The sequence below is a fragment of the Lissotriton vulgaris genome, chromosome 8, assembly GCF_964263255.1.
Source record: "Lissotriton vulgaris chromosome 8, aLisVul1.2, whole genome shotgun sequence".
NCBI lineage: Eukaryota > Metazoa > Chordata > Amphibia > Caudata > Salamandridae > Lissotriton > Lissotriton vulgaris.
Window position 1 is genome coordinate 1,465,086,196 of NC_141696.1, and position 16,332 is coordinate 1,465,102,527.

A 16,332-nucleotide genomic window follows, 5' to 3' on the forward strand; every position below is an offset into this window, starting at 1 on the left:
GGGATTAGGCAGCCATTACTGCTGCCGTACAAGCCACGCTAAGGTTCTTCGGTTTCTGACTTCATCCCGTATTTAGCCGCCATTTTGTGTCTCGTCACCATTTTGTGTTGCCCTCACTCAGGCAGCACGGCGAACGGAGTGTTTTTGCTTTTCTCAGCTGCTACATGTCTCTTCTGTTAAAGAGTAACTCCATGTCCTTGCTTACGAAACCGATGTTAGGGTCTGGCCGAGTTCGCTAATCCATTTCTGGGTAGATTGATCCCTGTCTCGACTGACTATTTGCCTTCTCCTATTCTTTCCTTACATTATCTTATCCGACTGGCCTTCGCTATTCTCTCCTTGTGTCCTCTTGTTACACATCTATCTTTTGAGGCACACAAATACATCCTTCCACCTGCAAATTGGATTACCGGTACTAGCACTGATTAATTTGTTGGGAGGGGTAACACACGGGGTTCGAGAGAGGGGCGTATTTGGGACACCCGATAGCTTGTTTTCCAACTTTTCCTATTGGCTTGCTTTGTATGTACAGGGTGTAAACTTTGTAAATATGTGTGCTATAAAAGATTGTGCGCCACGGACTGAAGTGGCAGTCTTCTCAGAATATACCTTGTATGTACTTCTGGGACAACTGTGCTTGGCTGCAGCTAATAAACCTGGTTTTCTACGCCCAACAGAGTGTCTCGTGTCTCTGTTCGACAAGGCAGGTGAACTCGGGGATTTAAGACGTGCCCTGCGCTGCCAGGCCCATAAGGCCCGGTTCTCCAACTGCCTCACACGTGGGGCGGTTTCAGTGGTAGCGGTTCAGCCCGAGGATCGTGAGAAGCCTCGCAAGAAAATTCCGGAGGATTCGCGAGCCACGTCAAGCGACCCCTATATGTCAGAGTGGACCGAAGGTCTTTTACAGCGTGGCTACTCCTTTACGACGGCTGCTGAAGACTACTGCCCTGACTACCGCACTACCTTGGACCCTTTGGTGATGACTGGTATCGCGAGACATTAGACGGACCTCTGTTGGCGTGAGAAGACCATTTAGTTAAGTATTTGTGGGTAGCGCCCACTTCTTTGCTTTGTTTTTTAATTTTGTTATTCGACTGTTGCAATAGCCGAAGCCAAGGGGTGAGTATGTTTGTGCTGTGTTTCTTTGCTTTAACCCCTTGAAGTTGGTAAATGGACCAGTGAATTTAAGATGCCTGGTTTTAGTAAATTTAGGAATTTTTGTTGTTTCGGTTGTAATAGGGATTCCCGGCTCAAGGACTCTTGTCCAATTCCTCCGGTTGGAACTCCCACCTATGAGCTCTATTCTAAACATGGTGTTGGCCCCATTGCCTTTAATCAGGCATTGATCCGATACACGAAGAAAGATGGTGTTTTACAGCGGCCACAAAATGGTAGCTTTGAGCCTGATATATTAGACTATTTGGAAGCAATTTTGTTCAAAAGAAAAGCCCGGCCAGCAATGTTTGACTCTTTCCACCTTTGGCGTAAAGAAGCCAAACAGAAAGAAATTAAGCAGGCAAAAAGAGATAGGAAAGCGAAGGATATGACGATCGTACAGGCTGCCCAGCAGTTCAAGGACAATGAGACTGATCGAGCTATTGAGGTCTCAGACAGACGACATCGTATGGCAATAGATCAATGCTAACCTGCGTTACCTACTTCTCCACAGAATAAGGATCTTGACGAAGATCCCTTAATATCCCATTTGTTGAGATTGCCTCCGCCTTATGTACCAGTAGCTAATGCACCCTTATGGTTGCCACCTGTCCAGCAACCTGTTGTTCAGCCAGCTGGCCCGGTTCTTCCGCAATTGCCTCTTCCTACATTGCCACCCCGCCTCCTTTGCCACTAACTTCTGTACCTCAGTCTCCTTCATCTTCGGTTCCTCTTGTCAAGGCTAGTACTTCTCTTCCTTTGCTTAATTCTTTGTCTCCAGTTCTACTGTCTCATTCTTCCCCACCTCGCAATCGGTTGGTTGATACTGTTTCAGGTCTTTTCTCCCCCCTCTTTGGGTCTTTTAATTGGACTCCTGCTTTTTCTCGAAGGCAATCCCGTAGTCAAATACCAAATTCTGACGAACTAGTTGCGTTGGACTCTCTTGCTCACAAATGGATCATGAGTGGTCCACAGTATAGTGTACCCGATATTCGGAGTACCTTTCTCAAGTGGAATGCGCCCAAGCAGAGATATGTTTTTAATGTCATGTGTGAGATTCTTGTCAAAGGATGGGAGAATATGGAGTTGGATTTAAGTCCTCAGGGTCTGTTGGACGTACAGGATAAGTTTGATAAAGGGCTTATTGTGGGTCCTGAAGTTGAGGACACTGTAAGGACCCTTGTCACTTTCAGGTCTTTATTTTCTTCTCAGACTATTCTCAAACCTGATCCTGCAGTTAGACAGAAAATGACAAATTATCCTATGGGGGAAGTTCCTCCAGTGTGGAGGTGTTGGACCCGGAGCTACCGGTCCACCTAGGGTAGCCTGGCTCAAGCGGTAAGGTCTAACTCTTAGGCTGTCTGAGGTACTTGTGCCACACTCACACAGTAATTTAGCGTACGTCCACCCAAAAATGACACTACACTGTGTTTATAAAAAGGAAGAAAAGCTTTATCTTTCCTTCAAATTTCTCTTAGTTGCATCCGTAGTAGCATGTCATCTTTACATATATTTCACCAATAGCCTTCCTGTCTCCTATTTCAGTTAGAGCAAAAGCTCCAATCCCGCTAGTGAATCCTTCTTATTAACAGCACCAGCAGTAACCATCCTTCTTATTCACAGCACCAGCAGTGATCCCCTCTTCACTGGCGTGCTGAGTGGTCGCTCCCCAGTCTCACTGCAGAGACCTGGTATCGTTTTGCTGCATTTCCAATTGTATTTGCCAGAAGCTCATTTGCCTTGTGCTGCCTCGCTCGCTGCTCCGCTTTAATTGTGCTGAACCTTCCACATTTATTATCACTTTCATAGCGCGATATACCCTGGCGCTGTTCTCTGCCCTCCCCTCCGCTGCCATCTTGCTTGTTGTTGTTGTGCTCAGTCAGCGTCCTTGTGAGCCCGCCCCGCCTCCCAGCTGAGCCGCCCTCCCACTGACTATATACAGCGCTCCCATACCTGGAAGCGCTGTGATCCCCTCTTCACTGGCGTGCTGAGTGGTCGCTCCCCAGTCTCACTGCAGAGACCTGGTATCGTTTTGCTGCATTTCCAATTGTATTTGCCAGAAGCTCATTTGCCTTGTGCTGCCTCGCTCGCTGCTCCGCTTTAATTGCGCTGAACCTTCCACATTTACTATCACTTTCATAGCGCGATATCCCCCGGCGCTGTTCTCTGCCCTCCCCTCCGCTGCCATCTTGCTTGTTGTTGTTGTGCTCGGTCAGCGTCCTCGTGAGCCCGCCCCGCCTCCCAGCTGAGCCGCCCTCGCCCCTCCCCCTTCCCACCATCCATATATGACAGAAGCCCATGCGCGCAGCGTTCGCGCCCCAGTTGCGCCGAAGGAGCGCCAAAGGTAAGCCCGTCTACGCCCGTCCGCGCCTGGACCGCGCCCCGCGCCAGACCCCCTGGTCTTCGCACTACCCAGCCTTCCCGCATTACTTATGACGCCTCCACCCTCCTAGCTCTTAACCCCGGCCGCCTTCCCAACTGCGCCCAAGCCGCCCCCGGACACACCCATGGACCCTTCTCCTGCAATTCCTGCAAGTTCGATGGCACCAAGACCAACTCCTCGTCCTCGAACATCAAACAGAGCTCCGACACTAACCACCTTAAGTGCATCCTGCTCAACACCCGATCGGTCCACAGACACGCCATCGACCTCTGGAATCTACTAGACACCATCTCTCCGGACGTCGCCTTCCTTACAGAAACATGGATGAACGCCTCCTCAGCCCCAGACATCACCATTGCCATCCCAGAAGATTACAAGATCATTCATAAGGACCGCGTCAAGCACACAGGAGGAGGCATTGCCATCGTCCATAAGAATTCCATCCGCATCTCTACCAGCTCAGACGTCAACCTCGCTAGCGCCGAACACCTCCATTTCCAGATCCACATCGACCCCAAGACCACACTCAGAGGCACCCTCCTCTACCGACCTCCTGGATCCCGCGGCCAATTCAGTGACGACATCACCGACTTTATCACCCCTCACGCTCTCCCCTCCAAGGAATACATTCTACTTGGAGACCTCAACTTCCACCTGGATAAGAGCTCCGACTGCAACACCACCACCCTCCTGGACAATCTCGCCAACCTCGGACTCAAACAAATTGTTAATACCCCCACTCACATCGCAGGTCACACACTCGACCCCATCTTCACCTCCAGCAAACAACTCTCCTTCAGTCACACCACAACTCTACACTGGACGGACCACAGCTGCGTTCACTTTACCTACAATACGTCCACAACTCACAACCTCCCTCAACCAACTCTACGAAGAAACTGGAACAAAATCACCATCGACCAGATCTCCTCATCGCTGCTTCAAAACCCCCCTGCCCACACCTCAAACCCCGACCAAGCAGCTATTAACTTCACCCAATGGCTAACCAACAGTGCCGACATCCTAGCACCGTTGAAAAAATGTCAAACCAAACTAGGCAGCAAAAACGCATCCTGGTTCAACGATGATCTTAAAAAATCTAAGAAGCTCTGTCGCTCCCTCGAGAAAGCCTGGAAAAAAGACCCAAACACCAGCACCAGGGACGCATTCAAAAACGCCACCCGCACACACCACCAACTGATCCGGACAGCCAAGAAAGCCGCATTCAAAGACAGACTAGATAACAACGCCCACAACAGCAAGGAATTATTCAACATCGTCAAAGAATTTACCAACCCCTCCGCCAACTCCAACGACATCACTCCCTCACAAACCCTTTGCAACTCCCTAGCCTCGTTCTTCCATGACAAAATCGCAGACATCCACAACAGCTTCGACAACCAACCTGGAGACCAACCCACCCAACCTTCTGCCGTACCCTCACCCCCATTGAACATCCTCAATGACTGGAACCCTATCTCCACTGAGGACACCATCCGCCTGATGAATTCCATTCACTCAGGATCCCCAACAGACCCATGCCCTCACCACATCTTCAACAAAGCAGACTCCATCATAGCGCCACACCTCCGAGACGTCATCAACTGCTCCCTCTACTCCGGCACCTTCCCGGAAAGCTGGAAACACGCCAAACTCAGCGCCCTTCTGAAAAAACCCACAGCTGACCCCACCGAACTCAAAAACTACCGACCCATCTCGCTCCTACCATTCCCGGCCAAAGTTATCAAGAAAGCTCTCAACAACCAACTCGCCGCCTTCCTCGAAACCAACAAATCCCTCGACCCTTCACAGTCCAGCTTCCGAGCCAAACACAGCACGGAGACCGCCCTCATCGCCGCAACAGACGACATTCGAACTCTACTGGACAATGGAGACACAGTCGCCCTCATCCTCCTCGACCTTTCCGCAGCCTTCGACACAGTCTGCCATAGCATCCTTCTACAGCGCCTCAGAAACATCGGAATCCAACGAAAAGCACTGAAATGGATCACTTTGTTCCTCACTGGAAGAACCCAGAGAGTCCGCCTCCCACCATTCAAGTCAGAGGCCACTGAAGTCATCTGCGGCGTACCACAAGGATCCTCACTCAGCCCCACCCTCTTCAACGTATACATGAGTCCCCTCGCGACCATCGCACGCCAACACAACCTCAACATCATCTCCTACGCAGATGACACCCAACTGATCCTCTCACTCACCAAAGACCCTAATACCGCCAAAACCAACCTTCAGGAAGGAATGAAAGAAGTAGCTGAATGGATGAAGCATAGCCGTCTAAAACTTAACTCAGATAAAACAGAAGTCCTTATCTTAGGAACCTCCCCCTCCGCCTGGGACGACTCCTGGTGGCCAGAGGCTCTTGGAAAAGCATCCATCCCGACGGATCACGCACGGAACTTGGGCATCATTTTAGACTCCTCACTCTCGATGTCCAGGCAGGTCAACGCTGTCTCATCATCTTGCTTCAACATTCTTCGCATGCTCAAAAAACATTTCGCTGGATCCCCACTGAAACCAGAAAAACGGTCACTCATGCTCTGGTGACTAGCCGCCTGGACTACGGAAACACCCTATATGCCGGCACCACCGCAAAAGTCCAGAAAAAACTCCAACGCATCCAGAACGCATCGGCCAGACTAATACTCGACATCCCACGTAAAGACCACATCTCCAGTCACCTGAAAAAACTCCACTGGCTCCCCGTCAATAAGAGGATCACTTTCCGCCTCCTAACCCACGCACACAAATCACTTTACGAACTCGGACCCGATTGCCTCAACACTCGACTTTCCTTCTACACCCCTCCTCCTGCCAAGCCCTAGCTACCGTGCCTCGCATCAATAAAACCACCATGGGAGGTAGATCTTTCTCCTACCTGGCCGCCAAAACCTGGAACTCACTCCCCACTCACCGTCGTCTCACTCAGAACCATCTTGCATTCAGAAAGCAACTCAAAACTTGGATATTCGACAAGTAATCCTCCCACCCTTCCTCAAGCACCTTGAGACCCTCTGGGTATGTAGCGCGCTATAGAAATTCTTTTGACTTTGACTTTGACTTTGACTTTAGTTTAAAATTGTACATTCATTGAAACGTTAGGAGCAAACACAGGAGATCAAAAGACAAAACAGCAGAATGTCTCGTAGTTTAAGTCAAGCATTTGGTTATATCGACTGACTAACAAAGCAGCGCCTAAAAATGCAGTAGATTACGTCAATTCATTAGTGCAAAGTATCCATGCAAAAGTTTCCAGTTAGGACAGCCAAAGCATTCTTTTTCTCTAGAAGAAGAGAAGCACTCCTGTTTTAACCCCAGTAAGAGTACACATTAATTGTGGAAGAAGGGCTTGTTGCCTAGAAATTATTCGGTCATGCTTCGTTCCTTCGAGTAACCCCAATTTCAATGGAAAGCAAATTAAAGCACTTTACATTTGGCTAGCATAGGCCATTGAAGTCAGGCGGCTTTTCCCCCTCCCTTCTCCTCAGCCAATCCTTGCTCCCTCCTGCTGGGAAACCTCAGCGTGCTGAAAGAACACAGGCCAAGAGAAGGGGTTAAGTTCCTCAGTCACTGGAGCTAGCCCCCGGTGGTAAAATTGTCACCTGACACAAGGCGCTCCCACGCAGCAACTTCCCTTCTTAGATCGGCACAATACGCACGGCGCCCTCTCAGAAGCGAAGCGTCATGCCAGAAACTCCAGCGCGTCTCTGCCTCGGTTCCTCCTTCAAGGCAGGACGCACCGCCTCACGGCCCGCCCCGCTCCTCCTCCTTACGTCAGGGCAAGACACTACTCTGGTCTCCGTGTCCTGGCAACCACCTCAAGGACGCCGCACACACCCTGTCAGTGCCGGCCTCTTTCCGCAGTTTCAATAGTAGGGAAGTCTCTTTTCCAGAAGCCCCGGCCACTCGTCAGATCCCTTCTTGGACCCCGGGGAACTAATCACTGGATCGCCGCCGGCGCTTGTCTTGCAGGACTTGCGCTCCCACCTTGGGAAATCTGACGAAATAGTGGCGAGATTACCTCCCAGGCGGGGAAATCCAGGTCAGTTTGTCGGCACCAACAAACGGACTCAGGCGGGTCACAGCAGGGCAAAGAGGAACGGATAGTGCTGGGCGTAGGGAGACGTCTAACCCAAGGGAGTTTTACCAGAGCTTCAGCCCCATTCGGAAGGCTGCCCCACTCACCCTCACCCGTCTGGTTAGGTTTCCTTCAGCCTGCTGCCGGACTTCCACTTAAGGCACTGGTAACCTATGTTGAATTGTGGCTTCAAGTGCCAAAGTCTTCGTGAGGTCAGGTTAATGGGCTTGGGGTAGCATCACAGGAAGGGGTAGCAGCCTCTGAAGGCAGTCAAGCCCCCTCACTTCACAGTGCCAACCTCCTCACTCCACAGCCTGGACTCCCGCAAGATTCTCTCTCCTCTGCTTCCACTCCACACAACACAAAATGGCTGCCCAACATTCCACCTCATATAGGCTGTCCCTAGAGTGCCCAGAGAGGTCCAGAAGGTTCTGGAAGCCTTCATAGTGTCCTATGGCCCTAGTCCCTGAGGTAGCCAGTCAGGTGGCAATTGTACCATTTTGTGGGTCTGGTGGATTCAGTCAGAAAGGCACCTAGGTCTCAGGAAAATAATCCTTAAGGATAAAATGGCACCCAGCCCTGGTAAGGCAACACAAAAAGTTCCAGTGGACATAAAAAAACAAAGGCTAGGAGGCAGAAAGGGAACAAAAATAAATAAATAATAGGAAGGACCACCCAATGGGCTGACAGATCTAACACGCGTCCCCCCCAGCTGAAAGTGGAGAGAGATACCCAACCCCTTGGGAGTCCTCATCACTAAGGCGGAAATACCTAGAGAGACCGTCTGCATTGGCGTGGTGCACTCCAGGCCGATGTTCCACCGGGAAGTCAATTCCCTGTAGGGAGATAGACCATCTCAAAAGCTTGGGATTCTCTCCCTTCATTTGCATCAGCCAACAAAGGGGTCGGTGGTCGGTCTGAACCAGGAAGTGCGAGCCAAACAGGTATGGCCGCAACGTCTTCAGAGCCCATACCACTGCAAAGGCTTCCCGCTCAATTGCACTCCACTTCTGTTCCGGGGAAGCAGTCTCCTGGACAGGGAGACAACAGGTTGATCCAGACCTTCTTCATTGAGTTGCGATAACACTGCCCCAATGCCATGCTCGGATTGGTGTCAGTACAATGCGGATTTTTACAACGCATTCCGTTACAACGGAATTTTTACAACGCAGGATCCATTACATCGGATGCCATTACAACGCATGGCATTACATAGCAGATGGTATTACAACGCATGGCATTACATCGTAAGTATAGGTAAGTATACCTTTTTGTAAAAATGTTATTAAGTTAATTTAATTAATTTAATTTAATTAATTTAATTAAAATACATTTTGAAATAGCCATTAATTTAATTTAATAAAATAATATCTATTTAATAAATGTAATTTTAATAAAAAATGGAAATAATTTAATTTAATTAAAATAATAAAATTAACTTAATGTACATATTTTTATAATTGAAATTAAATTAAATTAATTGAAATAATTTATTTAATTTAATTAATTTAATTAAAAAATGTAATGAATGTAAATAAATTAATTTAATTTATTAAATATATTTTAATTAATTTAAAAATGGTAAATATAATTTAATTAAGCCAAAACACAAACCTACCCCTGAACCCTAAAAACACCCCTGTACCCCAAAACCCAAACCCTGCCCTAAAACCTAAAAATACCCCTGTACCCCAAAACCCAAACCCTGCCCTAAAACCTAAAAACACCCCTGTACCCCAAAACCCAAAACCCTGCCCTAAAACCTAAAAACACCCCTGTACCCCAAAACCCAAACCCTGCCCTAAAACCTAAAAACACCCCTGTACCCCAAAACCCAAACCCTGCCCTAAAACCTAAAAACACCCCTGTACCCCAAAACCCAAACCCTACCCTAAAACCTAAAAACACCCCTGTACCCCAAAACCCAAACCCTGCCTTAAAACCTAAAAACACCCCTGTACCCCAAAACCCAAACCTTGCCCTAAAATCTAAAAACACCCCTGTACCCCAAAACCCAAACCCTGCCCTAAAACCTAAAAACACCCCTGTACCCCAAAACCTAAACCCTACCCTAAAACCTAAAAACACCCCTGTACCCCAAAACCCAAACCCTGCCCTAAAACCTAAAAACACCCCTGTACCCCAAAACCCAAACCCTGCCCTAAAACCTAAAAACACCCCTGTACCCCAAAACCCAAACCCTGCCCTAAAACCTAAAAACACCCCTGTACCCCAAAACCCAAACCCTGCCCTAAAACCTAAAAACACCCCTGTACCCCAAAACCTAAACCCTACCCTAAAACCTAAAAACACCCCTGTACCCCAAAACCCAAACCCTGCCCTAAAACCTAAAAACACCCCTGTACCCCAAAACCCAAACCCTACCCTAAAACCTAAAAACACCCCTGTACCCCAAAACACAAACCCTGCCCGAAAACCTAAAAACACCCCTGTACCCCAAAACACAAACCCTGCCCTAAAACCTAAAAATACCCAAACACCCCAAAACATATACCTCAGTACCCCAAAACAAATAATCCTATACTCATACTTATTTAAAAAATTACTTAAATTAATATATTTAATTTATAATATTTAAAAATATAAATAAATATTTTTATTTATTTTTATTTATAATTAATAATAATTAAATCAATTATATAAAATTAAATAAAATTAAAAAAAATTATTTACTTACCAATACTTACGATGTAATGGTATGCGTTGTAAAACCATCTGCTATGTAATGCCATGCGTTGTAATGGCATCCGATGTAATGGATCCTGCGTTGTAATAGCTGCGTTGTAACAGCATTACGACGTAAAAGTTGCGTTGTAAGTGTTACATACCCCATGCTCTGATGCGTTTGGCTGGACAATGAATTCTTTGGAAAAATCCAGGGCTCTTAGGACTGGAGCCTCACACATTGCTTGTTTCAACTTCTCAAAGGCTTGCTGACAATCCTCCGTCCAAACTACCCGTCGTTAGTTGCTTCTTGGAAGTGAGTTCAGTTAAAGGGGCCACGATAGTGCCATACCCCTTCACAAAGCGACAGTAGTATCCTGTGAGGCCCAGGAAAGCTCTGACCTCAGTTTGGGTCTTGGGGGGCTCCCAGGCCATGATATACTCAATCTTCGCCTGGAGGGGCTGCACCGTTCCCCTGCCCACCAAGTGGCCTAGGATCACAACCGACGCCTGCCCAATCTGAAATTTACTGGCCTTGATTGTCAAGCCAGCCTGCTTCAGTGCCTGGAGAACAGCTTGTAGATGACACAAATGATCCTCCCAACTGCTGCTGAAGACAGCAATGTCATCCAGATAAGCAGCAGAGAAAGCCTCCATTCCAGAGAGGACCTCGTTCACCAGCCGCTGAAAAGTGGCAGGAGCGTTCTTAAGCCAAAAGGGCATTACACAGAACTGGTAGTGGCCCTCAGGTGTGGAGAAGGCTGACCTTTCCTTCACTCCGTCTGTAAGGGAGATCTGCCAGTACCCTGAAGTGAGGTCAAAGGTACTCAAGTATTGGGCAGCTCCCAGCCGGTCAATGAGTTCATCCGCCCTAGGGATCGGATGAGCATCAATTTTGGTCACTGAATTCAGTCCCCGGTAATCCACACAGAACCTTAGTTCTGGAGTGGTGCCCGGTGGGGCAGCTTTTGGTACCAGAACCACCGGACTGGACCAGGGGCTACTAGAAGGTTCAATTACTCCAGGCTCCAGCATCTTAGTGACTTCACTGTGGATGCTGGCCTTCACCTTGTCTGACAGCCGGTAAATCTTAGACTTCACAGGTGGGCTGTCTCCTGTGTCCATGTCATGGGTACACAGGTGGGTCCTTCCAGGGACAAGGAAGAACAGCGAGGAATATTGCTCCAGGACCTGGCGGCAGTCCCTCTGCTGTTCAGGAGTCAGAGATGGTGAGACAATCACTCCCTCCACCGACCCATCCTTTTCCTGAGACGAAAAGAGATCAGGGAGAGGCTCGCTTTCCGCTTCCTCTGCTCCATCAGTCACCATCATTAAGATGACCTCAGGCCTCTCATGGTGGGGTTTGAGACAATTGTCATGAAGCACCCTTAGGGGCTGTCGAGGGGGTTTTAAGATCCACCAAGTAAGTGGCCTTACCCTTTTTCTCCATCACCTCAAAGGGGCATGTCCAGCGATCCTGGAGGGCACATAGCTCTCCAGGTTCCATCACCCATACTTTCTGTCCAGGCTCCAATTCCACCGAGTGAGCATTGTGGTCTCACCACTCCTTCATCACTGCTTGGCTGGCTTCCAAGTTGTCAGAAGCTTGCTTCCACAAGTTAGCCATTTGGCTCCGAAAGGCCAGCATATAGCTCACCACATCCTGGGGAAGCTTCCTGGGAGTCTTTTCCCATCCATCTTTCACCAGGCTGAGTGGTCCGTGCAAAGGGTGCCCATACAAAAGCTCAAAGGGGCTGAAGCCCACTTCCTTCTGTGGCACTTCCCTGTTGGAAAACAACAGGCAGGGTAGGAGGACGTCCAATTTCCTCCGCAGGCTCTCAGGCAGAATTCCTATCATGCCTTTCAAGGTCTTATTGAGCCTCTCCACCAGACCATTGGTCTGTGGGTGGTAAGGAGTGGTGAACCAGTAGGTAACCCCACACTCCTTCCACATAGCCCACATGTAAGCTGACATGAAGTTGGTCCCCCTGTCGGACACAACTTCTTTGGGGAAACCCACTCGGGTAAAGATCCCCATCAGGGCCCTTGCCATTGCAGGTGCAGTAATGATCCTCAGAGGAATTGCCTCTGGGTATCGCGTGGCGTGATCCACCAGAACCAGGATGAACCTGTGACCAGCTGAAGTTGGTGGATCCAATGGCCCCACAATGTCGATGCCCACCCTTTCAAAGGGGGTGCTATTGACAGGGAGTGGTTCCAGCGGAACTTTCAGCTTCATCCCTGTTTTCCCACTTGCTTGGCAAGACACACATGTCCGACAGTACGTGTCGGATGCCACCCTCATCTGAGGCCAATAAAAGTGGGGGACAAGCCGGGCAAAGGTCTTGTCCTGTCCTAAGTGTCCTGCCAAGGGTATCTCATGAGCCAATTCTAAAAAAAAGGCTCGGTAACGTTGAGGGACAACCAAGGCCCGTGATGAACCGTGCACGGGTGCCTTAGGTTCACTGTAGAGGAGTCCATCCTCCCAGTAAATATGGTAATTCCCAGTAACGGTCCCTGCTGCCTGGGCTTCGGCCTGTCGCCTCAGTCCCTCAAGGGTAGGGCACTCCTCCTGGCCCTTACAAAACTCCTCCCTGGTAGGCCCTCCTTCCACATGCCACTCGGCAGGGATAGGTAGGTTCTCCAGGGAAACAACATCCCCCTCCGCGGACTCCTGGTCTACCACCGCAGGTGGCCTATCTGTCTCACGGGGCGTGGATGCCGAGGCAGGCTTCCCCTGTCCCTGAATCTTTCCCTTTCTGGCAGCTGGCTGGGCATTTGTTCCAAGCTCCAGCCCAAGCGAACTCCTCCTCCGGGTAGTCGCGGACCTTGTGCTAGCACAGGCCCAGGCAGGTGTACCCAGCATCTCAGAATGAGTCCGGTATTCCACCTCCTTCCAAGCATTGTGCTCCATATCATTCCCCAACAGACAATCAACTGGCATGCCAGGGCTTACGGCAACTCGAAGTAGACCTGCAACCCCTTCCCACTCAAATGGAACCTCGGCCACTGGGTAGTGGCCCATTCTGCCGTCAGCCATCGCGGCGGGGTGGAGTACATGTGGAATCACCTGCTCTGGAGACACCATTTGACTCCTTACCATAGTCATACTGGCTCCTGTGTCTCTCAGAGCTTCCCCTCTTTGGCCATTGATGGTGACCCACTGCCCATACTTGGTAGTATTTGGGGGCACCTGGATCTTAGGAGCCATCTCCCGATCTCCCAGGGACATTAAGGTGACACCCGCCCACTCCCCCGCCCGTTATCTAAGGGCAACTCCTCCTCGAGCACTACACTATCTACTCCCGGGGCTTTTCCTCCAGTGGGAGGGGGTGGTCTCTTGGGGCACTTTACATCTCCCTTATAGTGCCCAACGCCACCACACTCAAAGCAATGGACAACCCTTGGCTGCTGACTTTGGCCAGGATGAGGGTTTCTGGGCGGGTTAGCCTTAGGGGTGAATCCTGTTCCCTTTCCCTGGAAACTATTTTGGGGGCCTTTTGAGAACTCCCTCTTTTTATCTCCCCCTCTTTCTTCTGGGGAGCACCCTGTCCGGTCCTTTGGGAATCCCCTCTAGTCCCCTTTGAGGACACCCGGGTACTAGCCCAGATGTCCGCCTCCTCAGCAAGCTTCCGTGGGCTGGACAGCTTGCTGTCCACCGGGTGTTGTCACAGCTCGGGAAAACATTTCTCGAGTAGGTGCTCCTTGAGGATTAGGTCATACAACCCCTCGTAGTCCCCCACCTCGCTTCCTTGTACCCAACCCTCTAGTGCCTCCTTTGCGTAGTCCAGAAAATCCACCCAATTCTGTGTGCTTAGTTTATGGCTGCTCCTAAATTTCTGTCGGTATTTTTCCGGAGTCAGCCCAAACTTTTTGATCAGCGCCACTTTCATGGTGGGGTAGTGGGTCTGCTCTCCCTGCTCTAGGGCCAAAAGTGTATCCCTTCCTGCAGGAGGCATGTATTTATACAAGCCACCCCCCAGTGCTTTTCCAGTATCCCATGGGCTCTTAAGGAAACCTCATAGGCAGCCAGCCACTTGGCGCTGTAGCTGGCGACTATGTCCTTTGGCAAATAGGGTCTGAGTTCCCTGGTTATCTCTTTGGATTCGCTGCCACCATTAGGAGTGCTGGAAGTCCCTACTTGCAGGGCCTTGAGATCTAGCTCCCTGAGACATAGTTCATGGGCTAACCTCTTCTCCTCCCTCTCCTTCTCCTATCTCGCTAACTCCCACTTTAACTGTCTTTCCTCTCTTCGGTCCGTTAGTTCAGCTTCAGTTAAGCTCCTCACAGAGACACTGCTGCCCTCCCTTTAGAGTGTTCTGGGACCTGTCAGTAGGTTCTCCCCCTCAGGTCAGTACAATACATCTACCCCGATGACAGTGTCCAGGTCGGCCTCCTCCTCCTCCTTCCCATCTGGGTGAGCTGCCACCCACGCTCTCTAGCTGGTCTGGAGTTCCCCCTTTTTAGCACCACGCTTGAAGAACACTCCCTAACTTGGACAAAATTCCCTGAGTTGGGCCGCAGTGTAGGTCTCCAACTCCTCCAAATCAAATTCCATCTTGTCAGCAGGGACTCAAGTGGTAAGGTCTAACTCTTAGGCTGTCTGAGGTACTTGCGCCACACTCACACAGTAATTCAGCGTACGTCCACTCAAAAATGACACTACACCATGTTTATAAAAAGTAAGAAAAGCTTTATCTTTCCTTCAAATTTCTCTTAGTTGCATCCGTAGTGGCATGTCATATTTACATATATTTCACCAATAGCCTTCCTGTCTCCTATTTCAGTTAGAGCAAAAGCTCCAATCCCACTAGTGAATCCTTCTTATTCACAGCACCAGCAGTAGTTTAAAATTGTACATTAATTGAATTGCCATTACTTGCCTCATATCGACGGACGGACCAGCGGATTAGAGCACCGAGGAGGGTACTGAGGGAGCCTGTTGTTGCCTGCCTGCTTCAGCCGCTGCGCCTCGCGGGACCCGCTTCGCGGGTCCCGCTTTGCGGCTAGGAGCGGTCATCTGGACTTTGGGAGGGGTTTGTTCTTCTGCGACCGGCAGGGCTGCGAGCGTGAAGCGGTGGACTCCAAGCTCCAGGAGTCCCCGCGCGCCCGTGTCCACCTGGGCTGCTCTCCCTGCCGGCTCCGCCCCCACCCGGAAGGTTAAAGCGGCGTCCTGCCCTGCAACCAGTGGATTCCTTGCCATTACTTGCCTCATATCGATGACGGACCAGCGGATTAGAGCACCGAGGAGGGTGCTGAGGGAGCCTGTTGTTGCCTGCCTGCTTCAGCCGCTGCGCCTCGCCGGACCCGCTTCGCGGGTCCCGCTTCGAGGCTAGGAGCGGTCATCTGGACTTTGGGAGGGGTTTGTTCTTCTGCGACCGGCAGGGCTGCGAGCGTGAAGCGGTGGACTCCAAGCTCCAGGAGTCCCCGCGCGCCCGTGTCCACCTGGGCTGCTCTCCCTGCCGGCTCCGCCCCCACCCGGAAGGTTAAAGCGGCGTCCTGCCCTGCAACCAGTGGATTCCTTGCCATTACTTGCCTCATATCGACGGACGGACCAGCAGATTAGAGCACCGAGGAGGGTGCTGAGGGAGCCTGTTGTTGCCTGCCTGCTTCAGCCGCTTCGCGGCTAGGAGCGGTCATCTGGACTTTGGGAGGGGTTTGTTCTTCTGCGACCGGCAGGGCTGCGAGCGTGAAGCGGTGGACTCCAAGCTCCAGGAGTCCCCGCGCGCCCGTGTCCACCTGGGCTGCTCTCCCTGCCGGCTCCGCCCCCACCCGGAAGGTTAAAGCGGCGTCCTGCCCTGCAACCAGTGGATTCCTTGCCATTACTTGCCTCATATCGACGGACGGACCAGCGGATTAGAGCACCGAGGAGGGTGCTGAGGGAGCCTGTTGTTGCCTGCCTGCTTCAGCCGCTTCGCGGCTAGGAGCGGTCATCTGGACTTTGGGAGGGGTTTGTTCTTCTGCGACCAGCAGGGCTGCGAGCGTGAAGCGGTGGACTCCAAGCTCCAGGAGT